The following is a 14786-nucleotide window of genomic DNA, read 5'->3' as shown; positions in this document are numbered from 1 at the left end:
GACCAGAGTCCTAATAATCCAATCTTTTCCTCAAACCTCTACCTTTGAAGAGCTTTTTTGAACTGAGGATCACAAGCCTTTGGGAACTCCTCTAATTCCAAACCACAACAGCAGTAGATTTGGGTCCCAGATCTTCCTCTGTAATGGCTAGTGACCTCAGGATCACTGTGTAAGTCCTGAATCTTGATTCCTGTTTCCACAAAGAGATAGTTAGGTTGTTGTCTTTAAGAGCACTTGTAGACAGTAGGCCTGGATCCATCCCTCCACGGGCAAGCACCCGCTGGGGCCCCGCCTGCAGCACAGGACTGCCCCTTCCCACCAGCAGACTACTGCAGGAGGTCAGGCCTAGCCCAGAACCACCCACACTGACTTGCATGGGACCCAGGTCCAGGGTAGGTCTGAGTTTCACCCGCCCACTCCACCTGGGAGCCCAAGCCTAACCCACTTCCATCTTGAAACACTGCAGTCATCACCATAGCCCTCCTATTCAGTGGCCCCTACTTTTTTCACAACAAACAGGGCCTAGAAGCATCTGTATCTCAGAGCAGGCATCCCAAAGAGAGTGTGAGGCCCACCCTTTCAGCTCCATCTCTGTAAGACATTGCATCCAACTTGGGGCACCTCCACTATTATCTTGAATTACTTTGGCTATTGCTGCCACCACCTTTAGTTGCAGTAGCATACATTGAGGGACACCAGCAGGGTCTGGAAGCCCAACATCAAGGTGGGGTACAGGCAATATGCATGGATACTAGAAGAACATAGGGTAGAAACTGTATAGATCCACACTACAAGAAAAGAAGACACATAGACAAGGGAAGGAAGTGCCCCAAACAAACCAAGATACTATAATAACAGAACCCATGGACAGCGAAGTTATTGAAAAGTCAGAGTAGGGGTTCAGAATGTTCATAATTAAAATGATCTGTGGCTTAAAGAATGACCTAAATGAGCAAATACAGGTAAAAATTGATCACTCCAACAAAGAGACAAGAGAGCAAATACAGGTAGCAAAAAATTACTTCAAGAAAGAGAGACTCTGAAAAAAAAAACAGTCAGAAATTGTTGAAATGAAGGATACGGTAAACAAATTAAAAAACTCAATAGAAAGCATAACCAACAGACTAGATCACTTGGAAGAAAGAATGTCCAATAATGAAGACAAAGTATACAATCTGGAAAATAAAGTTGATCACACAGTGAAGATAGTAAGAAACCATGAACAGAACATCCCAGAATTATGGGACAGCATCAAATCTAAGAGTTATTGGGATAGAGGAAGGCACAGAGTTTCAAACCCAAGAAATACACAAACTCTTCAATGAGATAATATCAGAAAAATTCCCAAGCATGAAGAATGAATTGGAAAGCCAAATACAAGAGGCTTACAGGATGCCATATGTACAAAATTACAACAGATCTACACCAAGGCACATTATAATGAAAATGCTTAGCATACACAATAAGGATAGACTCTTAAAGCCACAAGAGAGAGGAATCAGATCACATATAGGGGGAAACCAATTTGTATCTCAGCAGGAGATCATGGAACAACATATACCAAGCTCTGAAATAAAATAGATGCCAACCAAGAATCTTATATCCAGCAAAACTAAGGTTTAGATTTGATGATGAAATAAAGACCTTCCACGATAAACAAAAGTTAAAAGAATTTACAACTAGAAAGCCTGCACTACAGAACATCCTCAGCAAAATATTCCAAGAAGAGGAAATGAAAAACAATGATGAAAATCAGCAGAGGGAGGGAAAATCTAATCGGAGGAGAAACCAAGTCACATTAAATACCAAAAATAAACAAAAATGACTGGGAATATAAATCATGTCTCAATAATAACCCTGAATGTTAATGGCCTAAAATCTCCAATGAACAGACATAGATTAGCTTATTGTATTAAAAAAAAGACCCAACAATATGCTGCCTTCAAGAGATTCATCTCATAGGAAAAGACATCCATAGACTGAAGGTGAAAGGTTGGGAAAAATCATACCACTCACATGGACTGTGGAAACAAGCAGGGGTTCCCATCCTCATATCAAATAAAGTAGATTTCAAGCTAAAGTCAATTGAAAGGGATAAAGAAAGACACTACATTCTGTTCAAGGGAACAAAATACCAACAAGACGTAAAAATTATAAATAAATATGCCCAAACAATGGAGTGTCTACATTCATCAAACAAACTCTTCTCAAGTTCAAGAGTCAAATAGACCACAACACAATAATTTTGGGTGACTTTAACACACCTCTTTTATCACTAGATAGATCTTCCAAACAAAAGCTGAACAAAGAAACTATAGAACTCAATAATACAATCAATAACTTAGACTTAGCTGACATATATAGAGTATTCCATCCTTCAATGAGAGAATACACTTTCTTCTCAGCAGCACATGGATTCCTCTCTAAAACTGACCCTATGTTATGCCACAAAGCAACTCTTAGCAAATACAAAAAAGTAGAGATACTACCCTGCATTCTATCACATCATAATGCAATGAAATTAGAAATCAATTATAAAATAAGAAATAAAAGCTACTCCAACACCCAGAGATGAAATAATAAGTTACTGAATGAACAATGTTTTGCAGAAGTCACCAAGGAGGAGATTAAAAAATTTTAGAGGTAAATAAGAACACATATAGAACATTTAAAAACATCTGGGACACTATGAAAGCAGTTCTAAGAGGAAAGTTCATCGCATGGAGTTCATTCCTTAATAGAAGGAAAAGTCAACAAATAAATGACTTAAAATTACATCTCAAAGCCCTAGGAAAAGAAGAACAAGTCTACACCAAAAGCAGTAGAAAATAGGAAATAATTAAAATCAGAGCTGAAATCAATGAAATTGAAACAAAAGAAATAATTGAAAAAACTGACAGAACAAAAAGTTGGTTCTTTGAATAAATCAATAAACTGACAGACCCTTAGCCATGCTAACAAAGACAAGGAGAGAGAAAACTCAAATTGCTAACATATGTGATGAAAAAGGAAATATCACAACAGACAATAGAGAAATACAGAAGATAATTAGAAATTATTTTAAAAACTTGTACTCCAATAAGATAGAAAATATTAAAGGCATCGACAAATTTCTAGAGTCATATGCATTTGCCCAAATTGAATCAGGATGCTATACACAATTTAAACAGATCAATTTCAAGTGACAAAATAGAAGATATTATCAGAAGTCTACTAACCAAGAAAAACCCAAGACAGGATGGATACACAGCCAAGTTCTACAAGACATTTAAAGAAGAACTAATACCAGCACTCTTCAATTTATTTCAGGAAATAGAAAAAGAGGCAGCACTTCCAAGCTCATTCTATGAGGCCAGTATCACCCTGATTCCAAAACCAGGCAAAGACACATCAAAAAAAGAAAACTTCAGACCAATATCTCTAATGGACATAGATGAAAAAATTCTCAATAAAGTTCTGGCAAATCAAATACTTAAAAGATCGTGCACCATGATCAAGTGAGATTCATCACAGGGATGCAAGTTTGGTTCAACATACAGAAATAAATAAATGTAATTCATCACATCAATAAACTTAAAGATAAGAATCATATGATCATCTCAATAGACACAGAAAAAGCATTTGACAAAATACAGCACCTCTTCATGTTCAAAACACTAGAAAAATTAGGGATAACAGGAACATATCTCAAATCATAAAGGCTATCTATGCTAAGCCCCAACCAACGTCATTCTAAATGGAGAAAAATTGAAGGCATTCCCTCTAGAAACTGGAACAAGACAGGGATGCCCTCTTTCACCACTTTTATTTAACAAAGTTCTTGAAAAACTGGCCAGAGAAATTAGATGAAAGAAATTAAAGGGATACACATAGGAAAAAAGAACTCAAATTGTCACTATTTGCTGATAATATGATTCTATAACTAGAAGACCCAAAAATTTCCACCTGAAAACTTCTAGAACTAGTAAATGAATTTAGCAATGTATCAGGATATAAAATAAACCCCAATAAATCAAATGCATTTCTATGTATCAGTGACAAATCCTCAGAAAGGGAAATGAGGAAAACTACCCCATTTACAATAGCCTCAAAAAATTAAAATACTTGGGAATCAACTTAATGAAAGAGGCGAAAGATCTATATAATGAAAATTACAGAACCCTAAAGAAAGAAATCAAAGATGACCTTAGAAGATGTAAATATCTACCTTGCTCTTGGATAGGCAGAATTAATATTATCAAAATGACCATACTACCAAAAGCACTATACAGATTTAATGCAATTCCAATCAAAATCCCAATGACATTCCTCATAGAAATAGAAAAAGCAATCATGAAATTTATCTGAAAAAATAAGAGACTCAGAATAGCTAAAGCAATCCTTAGCAGGAAGAATAAATCAGGTGGCTACACCTATGAATCACCACCTGTGCATCACTATGCCAGAACTTAAACTATACTACAGAGAAATAGTAACAAAAACAGCATGTTATTGGCAGCAAAACAGACTGTTAGACCAATGATACAGAATAGAGGACACAGAGACTAACCTACAAAATTACAATTATCTTATATTACACAAAGATACCAAAAACATGCATTGGAAAAAAGATAACCTTTTCCACAAATGGTGCTAGGAAAACTGGAAATCCATATGCAACAAATGAAATTTAACCCCTATCTCTCACCATGCACAAAACTCAACTCAAAATGGATCAAGGACTTAGGAATAAAACTTGAGACCCTGTGTCTAATAGAAGAAAATGTAGGCCCTAATCTCCATCATGTGGAATTAGGCCCCAATTCCTTAATAAAACTTCTTTGATGTAAGGATTAAAATCAAGAATCAATAAATGTGATGGATTCAAATTAAAATGTTTCTTGTCAGCAAAAGAAGCAATCTGTGAGGTGAATAGAGAGCCTACATCTTGGTAGCAAATCTTTATCCCTCACACATCAGATAGAGCACTAATCTCTAGGGTATGTAAAGAACTCAAAAAGCTAAGTAGCAGAAAAACAAATAACCCCATCAATAAATGGGCCAAGGACCTGAACAGACATTTCTCAGAAGATGATATATAATCAATCAACAAAATATGAAAAAATGTTCATCATCTCTAGCAATTAGAGAAATGCAAAACAAAACTAATATTTCATCTCACTCCAGTCAGAATGACAGCTATTATTAAGACAAACAACAGAAAGTGTTGGTGAGGATGTGGGGAGAAAGTTACCCTATAAACTGCTGGAGGGACTGAAAATTGGTGCAGTCAATATGGAAAGCAGTATGGAGATTTCTTGGAAAATTGGGAATGGAACCACCATTTGACCCAGCTATCCCACTCCTCGGTCTATACACAAAGGACTTAAAAACAGCATACTACAGGGACACAGACACATCAGTGTTTATAACAGCACAATTCACAATAGCTAAACTCTGGAACCAACCTAGATGCCCTTCAATAGATGAATGCATTAAAAGAAATGTAGCATTGGGCTCGGGATGTGGCTCAAGCGGTAGCACGCTCGCCTGGCATGCGTGTGGCCCTGGTTGGATATTAAAATTCTCTCTCTCTCTCTCTCTCTCTCTCTTTAAAAAAGAGATGTAATATATATGCATATATATATATGCAATGGAATATTACTTGGCAACAAAAAAGAAAAAAAATGGCATTTGCAGGTAAATCGATAGAGTTAGAGAAGATAATGCTAAGAGAAGTTAGCCAGTCCCCCCCCACTCCCCCCCCCCCCAAAAAAAAAAAAAACAGTGTCAGTGGGCTTATTGGGAAGTAAATCCACCATTAGTTGAGGAGTATCTATATTTTTAATTTAAAATTGACCTGATTTTTTAGGTGGACATTCATACCCTAAAGGTGAAAGGATGTTTCTAGAGATTGTGTCAGGGCTGAGGGGTGGAGAAGGAGCACTAGTTATGCTATGTATCATACAGATCCCACAGGGGGGGAAAATCCCTGAAACTTCTAGAGAAAAATTTCCAGGACTATAGAAAATGCATGAGTCCTGGGTTGTTAATTTTATGTGTCAACTTGACTGTGCCACAGGGTACCCAGACATTTGCTCAGATATTATTCTGGGTATGCCTATGAAGGTATTCTTGAATGACAATAACATTTGAATCCCCTTGGATAGATAGAGTAAATAAACAGATTGCTGTAGCTAATATGGATAGGCCTCATCTAATTAGTTGAAGACTAGATTAGAACAACAAGCCTGATGACAGGGAACTTCTCCCTTCTGACTGCTTGAGCTGCAATGCTGCTCTTATGCCCTGGAATTAGAAATTCCACCATCAACTTTTCTAGTTCCCAGGCCACACTTGTATTGGAATTACAGTACCAGCTCTCTGGGGTTGTAGGCTGCAGATCTTGAGACTTCTCAGTTTCCATCACTGTGTGGATAAATTCCTTATGATAAATTTCCTTCCTTCCTTCCTCCCTTCCTCCCTTCCTCCCTCCCTTCCTTCCTGTTCTGTTTCTCTGGAGAGCCATGCCTAATATAAATCCTGAAGAGACTTATAAGAGAAAAAATGGTCATGACAGACTTCAAGGGGAAAGAAGAGGAGGGACAGGGGAATTTCAGATAAGCCACAACTTGTCTAGGCATCATATTCCAGGTACGGGCACTTCGTTAGACTTGGGAAGTTTCCGTGCCTGCCTGGGGTCCCCCTGAGCCATCCTCAACTCCTTCAGACACCAAAGATGAGGGGCCCCTTCACCAAACTTGAGTCAGGCTCCTTGGAGCCCTCATTTCATTTAAGTCTCTCTTTGGGTCTTTGGCTGGATGCATGCATCCAATTTTAGTAGAGAAACCTAAGATAGTGTTGCTGAAAGCTCGGTCCTTGTCCCCAGTGCCAATCCAATGATGAGGACACGGTTTTGAGAAAAAGGAAAAAGAAAGTTTATTATTTTGCTAGCAAAAGAGAAACACCTGGGACTCCTGTCCCAGAGGCTGTGATTCTGCCTGTCAGCAGAAACAGGGGGCTTTTGAAGAGGGATTCAGAGGTGACGTTCCACGTGTTCTCTGTTGGAGTTGTAATTCATTTGTTATTTTGGAAGATAGTCATTTCCAGAGGTCTTCTGGTGCCATCCCCAAAGTCTGGATGACTTTGTTCCTATGGTGGGTGTGTACTCAGGGATAATGCCTAATTTGGGAAGAAAGGTAATCCTATTTCCCCTGAGATTAGGAGCAGGGAGAGAGGAAAACAAAGAAACATATCCATTTAAAAAATAAGATGCAGTGGCAGAGAAGCAAGGGCTATATTCAAAGCATAAAGTGATTGATACCCAAATATCTTTCCCTCCATCCTTTATCTCATCAAGTTCCTCTCCTCATATATGTAACCAAGTTACTCTTAGTAATTTTCCAGCCTCTCCCTCAGCCTGTTGGCTATAAATCCTTGTAACAATGGTTCACTTTATTCTTTGAATATAGCACTGCAACTTATTTTTTTAAAAGGACAGGTTTCTTTCTCTTCCTCTCCCCCTTCCCTTCCTAATCTCTCCCTTCCTAATCTCCCTAATCTCAGGGGAAACAGGATTGCCTTTCTTCCTCATCCCAGGACAAGTTACCTGTCCTTGAGCACACACCTACCATGGGAATAAAGTAATTTAGATTTGGGGATGGCACCAGAAAGTTCTCAGAAATGACTTTCTCCCCATTTACCAGGTGAATTACAACCCCAGACAGAGAACACATGGGATGTTGCCTTTGAATCCCCTCTTTAAGCCTCTTTAAAAGCTCTCTTGTTTCTCTTGATGTGGAGAATTACAGCTTCTGGGACAGGAGTCCCCGGTGCTTCTCCTGTGCTAGCAAAGCACTAAAAAGTCCTTTTCCCTTTTACTCAAAACTGTGACCTCATTATTGGATTGGCATGGAGACAAGGGCCAGCTTTGGGGAACACCGTCACCTGTCTAGATCACTTTCAGGGTTGAGTTTAGTCTTTCTCCCTTATTACAATCACGTTGAATACGTCTTCCTTGGCATTTTGAAGAGTCCAGTGTAATTTTGCTCTTTTACACCATTATGAGATGACAGCTCTGGGGAGTGAAAACTGTAGGGAACAGGTTAAGACTGAATTCTTAAATTTTCAATTTGAGGCAAAGTATGATTTTAGATTTTTTAAAAATCTCAGACTGAGTCTTTCTCTGCATCTCATTACCTAGGCATTTTTTTTTGTGTGTGCCAGGGATGGAACTTAACTACTGAGCCACATCCCCAGCCCTTTTTATATTTAGACAGGGTCTTGCTGAGTTGGGCTTCGGGCCTTGCTAATTTGCTGAGGTTGGCATTGAACTCATGATCCTCCTCCCTCAGCCTCCTGAGCCACTGGGATTACAAGCTTGGTCCACCATGCCCAGCCTAAGCATCTTTTAAAGCTACATATTTCTGCTGTACAGAATTGATATCTATGTTGAGGCTACAAAAAAATTTTAAAGGTAATCAAATTAGAAAGAAAACCTGTTAATAAAATTTTCTTTGATGGGGTTCAAAGATCGCTATTATACATTGGAGGATTATGCTGTTCATTATGCTAATTATACAGGGTATAGGTGCTCTTTATTTCTCAAAGGAAGCGAGGCATGGAAGGAGCCATGATCTTGAGGCCTGAGAAGTCAGTCCTGATATGAACCTGCCACTCACTGTCTTATGATGGATCAGCCACCTTTCCTTTCCATGCATTAGGCAGGAGGTGTTGATTTGTAGTAAAAATCTGGAGTTATAGTCTCAGAATCAACTGACTTAAATCCCATCTTCAGTACATATTAACTTCAGTGAATATAAGCTGTGTGACCTTAGAAAAATCACTTAACTTTTCTGTTTCAGTGTAGTTTCTCCAATGTTGCAGAGGTCACAAAGGTGCCCATCTCTTAGGATAATTAGGAAGGTTAAAATAGATGCTGAATAAAAGCTTCTAGTACAGTAATTTGGAAATCTAAATAACTATTGCTGATATGCAAAAGGACCGTTAGGCTAGATAATTTTGAAGGCTTCTTTCTAAATTTCTGTACATTTCCTAAGTTATACAGGAGTCCTGAAGAAGCTGTAGGCCATAATGAATCAGGGCCAGAGTCAGGACAGATGATGGAAGGATGGGGGTCAATTCCCTTTTGGTCAGTGAAGCTTAATTCTGATAGAATCAGTAGATGAAGTAGACCAAGAACAAGGACTTATTTATTCTTCTCTGTAGTTTTATATCAAGCTGAGTGACTGCCACTTGGCATGTCTCTGGTATTTGCTGGGGTAAGATGGGGTGGAGGGAGAATGGTCTGCAGACCAGTTATAAGCAGATTCCAGATTAGGCTTGTTGCCTCTCAGTCCTGGCCCCTGCACTTACTGACTTGTGCAGGTGGTAACTCAAGTCACTTCAAGCCTCCGTTCTCTCATCTGTACAGTGGGAATGATTACAAAGCTGACTTGATAAAAAATGTAGAACGCATGGCCCCAAATCTGCCTCAGAGTAATTGCTCCGTGAATAGAGATATGCGACATAGATTTGACATTGAAGTTCAAAGACACGGTATACCGAAATCTCCATTTCTCCCTCTATTGAAAGTAGTGTGCCAGTGAACTGCCCTGGGGCTTGTCTCTGTGTTTTTATTTCTGAATTTGGTATCTGTGCAAGAACAATCATGTGAGCTGTGTCCTTAACCCTCTGTCTTCTAATAATGAGAGCCAAATTTCAGGCACATATTTTCCAGATGACAGTAGGCTGAAGGTCTTAAAAAACAATTAATGTGCTTAGCTGTTCATAGCAGCCTGTGCTTGTCGTTTTGTTGGTGACTCTGCCATAATATTGATTAATCTTTTATGTAACAGAGAAGCACTCTTTAATATATATTCGTGCCTTCGTTACTAATGAAGTCCTAGCTCTTGGTGATGGAATCTTAGGCAGCTTGTTTATTTGTTAGAAACAAATGCAAAAAATGCCTGACAGATTTCCTAGTGTTGAGCTCACTTAAATTTTGCATTTGAAGGCTGTCCCAGAGAGTAACATTGTCTAAAAGTGAATTGTGGCATAGAAATATATCTTCATGAAACAATAGTCATTCCTTTTTGTCATTTTTTGCAAACATTTATCATAGTACTTTCTAAGTGTCAGCCACTGACATAAGAGTATTGCAAATAGTGTATTAACTAATTTAAAATTCGCAGAAACACCATTGTAGGTATTGTCATCTTCTCAATTTTGTAGGTGTGGAAATGGGGCTACAGAAAAGTTAGATAATTTGGACAAAATCTCACAGAGTTAATCATTGTCCCAGCCAGTATTAAACCTAGGCGTCTGGCTCTGTGTCTGTATTCTTACCTGTTTTGATTGCTGTCTGTTCTGTTGCCGCAGTCCGGCTGCAGCAAAATAACCGGGGTGGGGGGGTGGGGGGGTGACGAAGAACTTGTGTACATTGATACAGCAGGAGTGGGAGCCGTTTATTGTAGGACAGGAGGGGTATATATACATTCCACACAGCTTATCTTAATTAACATAAACTAGATACAGCAGTCAACCAATAAGGAATCTCCATACTTAATGGCTTGCTGGGGTTACTTCACAAACCACTCCCTCTGGCAAAATGCCAGGCACCATCCTGACTTGTTTACAGATCCTAACATTTCCCCCTTTTGTTTAATTTAAATAGCGACCATAGTGGTTTTTACATAAACACCATAAATAATCTGCTACAAGCAGAAGGGGAGGATACAAAATGCCACAATACCAAGCCAATTGATGGCTCCATGCAAGAAGCCCTTGGAAAAATTATACCAGCAATGACACCGTTAGCAAAGATACAGTTTGTTGTCTCAGTCCAGGTAAAGCAGTGTCTCAATAGATTAACTCACAGTCCGGATAAATCACAGTCAAGGTAAATTCACAGTCCAGGTAAGTTCTGCAGGCAGATAGCTTGATCTGAAGTCTCGTCCGGTTCTCAGCAACACTGGAAATTCTTCCACCTTCATCTTTACCGGCACTGGAACGAAGGCAGGAACTCCGGCAATGATGGCTAAAGAAAATCCTGTAGCATTCCACTAAGAAAACAAACTTCTGAACAATTTAGTACATTATTTCAAGGTTTTTTACATTTGAAATAAGCCTTAATAGTGCTCATTATTCATTGGCTTCCAGGTGTGGGAGAACCATTGTAGTTACTGGCCTTGGAAACGATCAAACTTTAGGGACGTGGCTGTCTTCTGCCTGCAGCTTCCCGGGTAGCCCCAGATGGCCCCGGGGAGAGTCCGGGTGGGGAGTGTTCCGGACTTAAACTGCCACTGGGCACAGGGAGCAAGAGCCCGAGAGACTGTGCCTCTGGGTCAGGTTTGGATTTGGGCTCTGGCAGTGGAGTCCTGCTCCCCTGGGGGTGGTGGGGCGGGGAAGAGCCGGCTGCTGCCGCTTGGAAAGTCCTTGCTGCACCATGACCGGCTCACGCACATGGCAGCCGCGGAGCTGATTCACGCACCCTCCTGTAACGAAAAGTATTCAGTAATAGCCTTTTGCTGGATCTTTTTTCCTGATAATTCTTCCTCCTCTGAACTTTCTTCTTTCTGACTAGAGTTCCTGGGCTTCCATCAACACATGCCCTAACTGCTCTTGGTTCCACTGGGTGCCTTCTTTCCTTAATAATTTACTTAACACCCCTTCCATATTTTCCTCACAAAGACAATACAATACATTGAGACAAAACAAGACACAAACATACTGTATCAATCTTCTCCATTTTCTCAAAATGGCCATTTTTCCTCTCGCCTTATCTGCCTAGGGGCGAGCAGATTTGCTCCTGGCCTATCTAGGGATGGGCAGCTTTTTTTTTCATTACTTACCCCCGAGTGTCCCGGGGCTCCCTGGATGGGCCACTATCTACATCAGCCCAGCTGGCTGGGCAAAATAACCAGGGGGGGGGTGACGAGCAACTTGTGTAGATTGATACAGCAGGAGTGGGAACCCTTGATTGTAGGACAGGAGGGGTATATATACATTCCACACAGCTTATCTTAATTAACATAAACTTGATACAGCAGTCAACCAATAAGGAATCTCCACACTTAATGGCTCGCTGGAGTTACTTCACAAACCACTCCCTCTGGCAAAATGCCAGGTTCCATCTTGACTTGTTTACAGACCCTAACATTCTGTATTAATGATTTGTAGGGAAATGACAATATTTAGGAATGACATTAAATTGTGAGTCTGTGTGGGTGATGTCAATGAAACAGACTTGTAGAGTCTGTGTAGAGTAATGCAGAGCCTAAACTTGGGGTCAGACAGCTCTGGATTTCTAGCTCTGCAACTTACTAGGTGGTCTTTAGTCTTGATTCTTCACCCACTTCTAGTAATATCATACATTCCAGCTTGTGTGTGCTCTAGTGTTGAGGTGACTGCACTGTTACTTTTCTAGACCCCTACCTATGGGATTGGCCATGTGTTATGCTCAGCCTGAGAAGCTATGCCCCAGGCAGCCACTGAGTCTCCTGTGTGTCCTCATCTGGAAATTACCCCTGCTGCCTTACAGATATCTCAGTGAGATATCAGCACTTTCTGTTGTTTCTTTGAAGTTCCAACTAATTTCCAAAATTAAAGCAAGGACAAGCCACATTCTCTTATCTGTAAGAGGAGAAGAATGATAGCCCTTGTTTATTGGTGAAGCTGTGAGGACTCAGCCGTAACATCATGAAGTAAACCTTTATCCAGTTCCATTATTGAGGAATTGATAATAGTGTCAGGATCTACATTAAAATTTTCAATAGCTTCAAAGAAAATAATGAAATTATGATGATATTCCTTCTGTTGGGAAAATATCCCAATAAGCAAGTTCTAAGGAATGACATATATGTGTTTCTAAATTTGAGTCTGGATGTCATTTAATGATGTAAAGTGGGTGGGGAAGATAAAGGGGATGGATTGCATGAATAGGCACCCCATGTTTGCCTGCCTTGTTTTCCATAAGCTAGGGTAATCTTAACCTTCCTTTGGATTTATTAAAATAAAGTCAACAGCCAATGAGAGAAGAATGTGGAAAATGTACATCTTCTATGATGAATCTTGTGATATTTAAAAACAGATCTATAAGATGATAGCAAGTAGATCTATTGCTATTTTTTGAGCTGATTATTAATATTGGCGTCTAAAAGTAATACTTTCACTCTAAGTTCTTTATAAAATGCTGATAAGCCTTTCATGACATCATTAGTCTGCTTTAACCTACTTTATCTGGTAACTCTAGGTCAAAAATCTGGTCCATTGACTTTTTTTTTTCTGATAAGTAAACCATAACCTAAAGTGTTCCACAATTATAATAGTTACTGAGCATTTATTCTAAAAACAAATCACACATATAACAGCAGGTTGGCAGCAAGCCAGCTTAATAATAGCTAGTGGGGTGCTGATAAGCCAACTCTGAGGGAAGAAAAGCCCTAAGAGTGCTTGCTAATTTCTGTGGTATAAATATTTCCTCTGTGACTGATTTCAACCTATCACTCATTTGACAGACTTGAAAAAAATTCCTTAATATTTTAATAGTAAGTGTTTTTTCAAGTCAATCCAGGCCAGTCACCAGTGTTCCACTGAACAGTTGATATTTAAACATGCTGGATTTTTATTTTGGAATCATGATACTTGTTAATTATCCTACAATGCCGTCATTCCATTAAAACTCATCTGTCAAAAGATTACATAAGATTTCAAGCCACTTTCCAATAGTGGTTAGAATAATTTGAGTCACAGGCAACTTTGAAGAACTCATCAAAGGTGTAGACCTTCTCTTCAAGGGGAGAAAAGCACACTTTAAGAATTTTGAATAAAATATCAATGTATTCTTTGGCTTCCTGTCATTTTTTTATGGGTGGGTCCTGGGTTAAAGTCTGTGCTATTTCTGCAAGTAGGAATGATTAATTTGGCAAGCAACATTGTGAACGTCATTGCTTCAGTTGGCTAAGTTTGTAGATAACTGAAGAGCTCGAAAATCAGCATCTCATTACAGAAGAGTTGGATTACCAGTGTTTTATTAATTATGTTCACTATCTTGTTTCTTCTGTCACTAGTCTAAAATTCAGAGATCAGAAGGAGTTCATGAAAAGATAATGAGGTCAATCATTAATAACATTAAACAAATAACCCAATCAATAAATGGGCCTAGGACATGAGCAGACACTTCTCAGAAGAGGATATTCAATCAATCAACAAATATATGAAAAAATGCTCATCATCTCTAGCAATCAGAGAAACACAAATCAAAACTTCTCTAAGATATCATCTCACTCCAGTCAGAATGGCAGCTATTATGAAGACAAATAACAACAAGTGTTGGTGAGGATGTGGGAAAAAAGGTACACTCTTACATTGCTGGTGGGACTGCAAATTGGTGCAGCCAATATGGAAAGATTCCTTGGAAATCTGGGAATGGAACCACCATTTGACCCAGCTATCCCACTCCTCTGTCTACACCCAAAGGACTTAAAACCACATACTACAGGGACACAGCCACATCAATGTTTATAGCAGCACAATTCACAATAGCTAAACTGTGGAGCCAACCTAGATGCCCTTCAGTGGATGAATGGATAAAAAAAAATGTGGCATATATATACAATGGAATTCTACTCAGCAATAAAAGAGAATAAAATCATGGCATTTTCAGGTAAATGGATGGTGTTGGAGAAGATAATGCTAAGTGAAGTTAGCCAATCTCAAAAAACAAATGCTTGAATGTTTTCTCTGATATAAGGAGGCTGACTCATAGTGGGGTAGGGACGGGAGGAGCATGGGAGGAATAGATGAAC

This window comes from Marmota monax, unplaced genomic scaffold, assembly GCF_021218885.2.
Source record: "Marmota monax isolate L192 unplaced genomic scaffold, Marmota_monax_Labrador192_F-V1.1 WCK01_AAM20220418_F8-fsc00188, whole genome shotgun sequence".
Lineage (NCBI taxonomy): Eukaryota > Metazoa > Chordata > Mammalia > Rodentia > Sciuridae > Marmota > Marmota monax.
Note: the sequence above shows the minus strand (reverse complement) of the source record.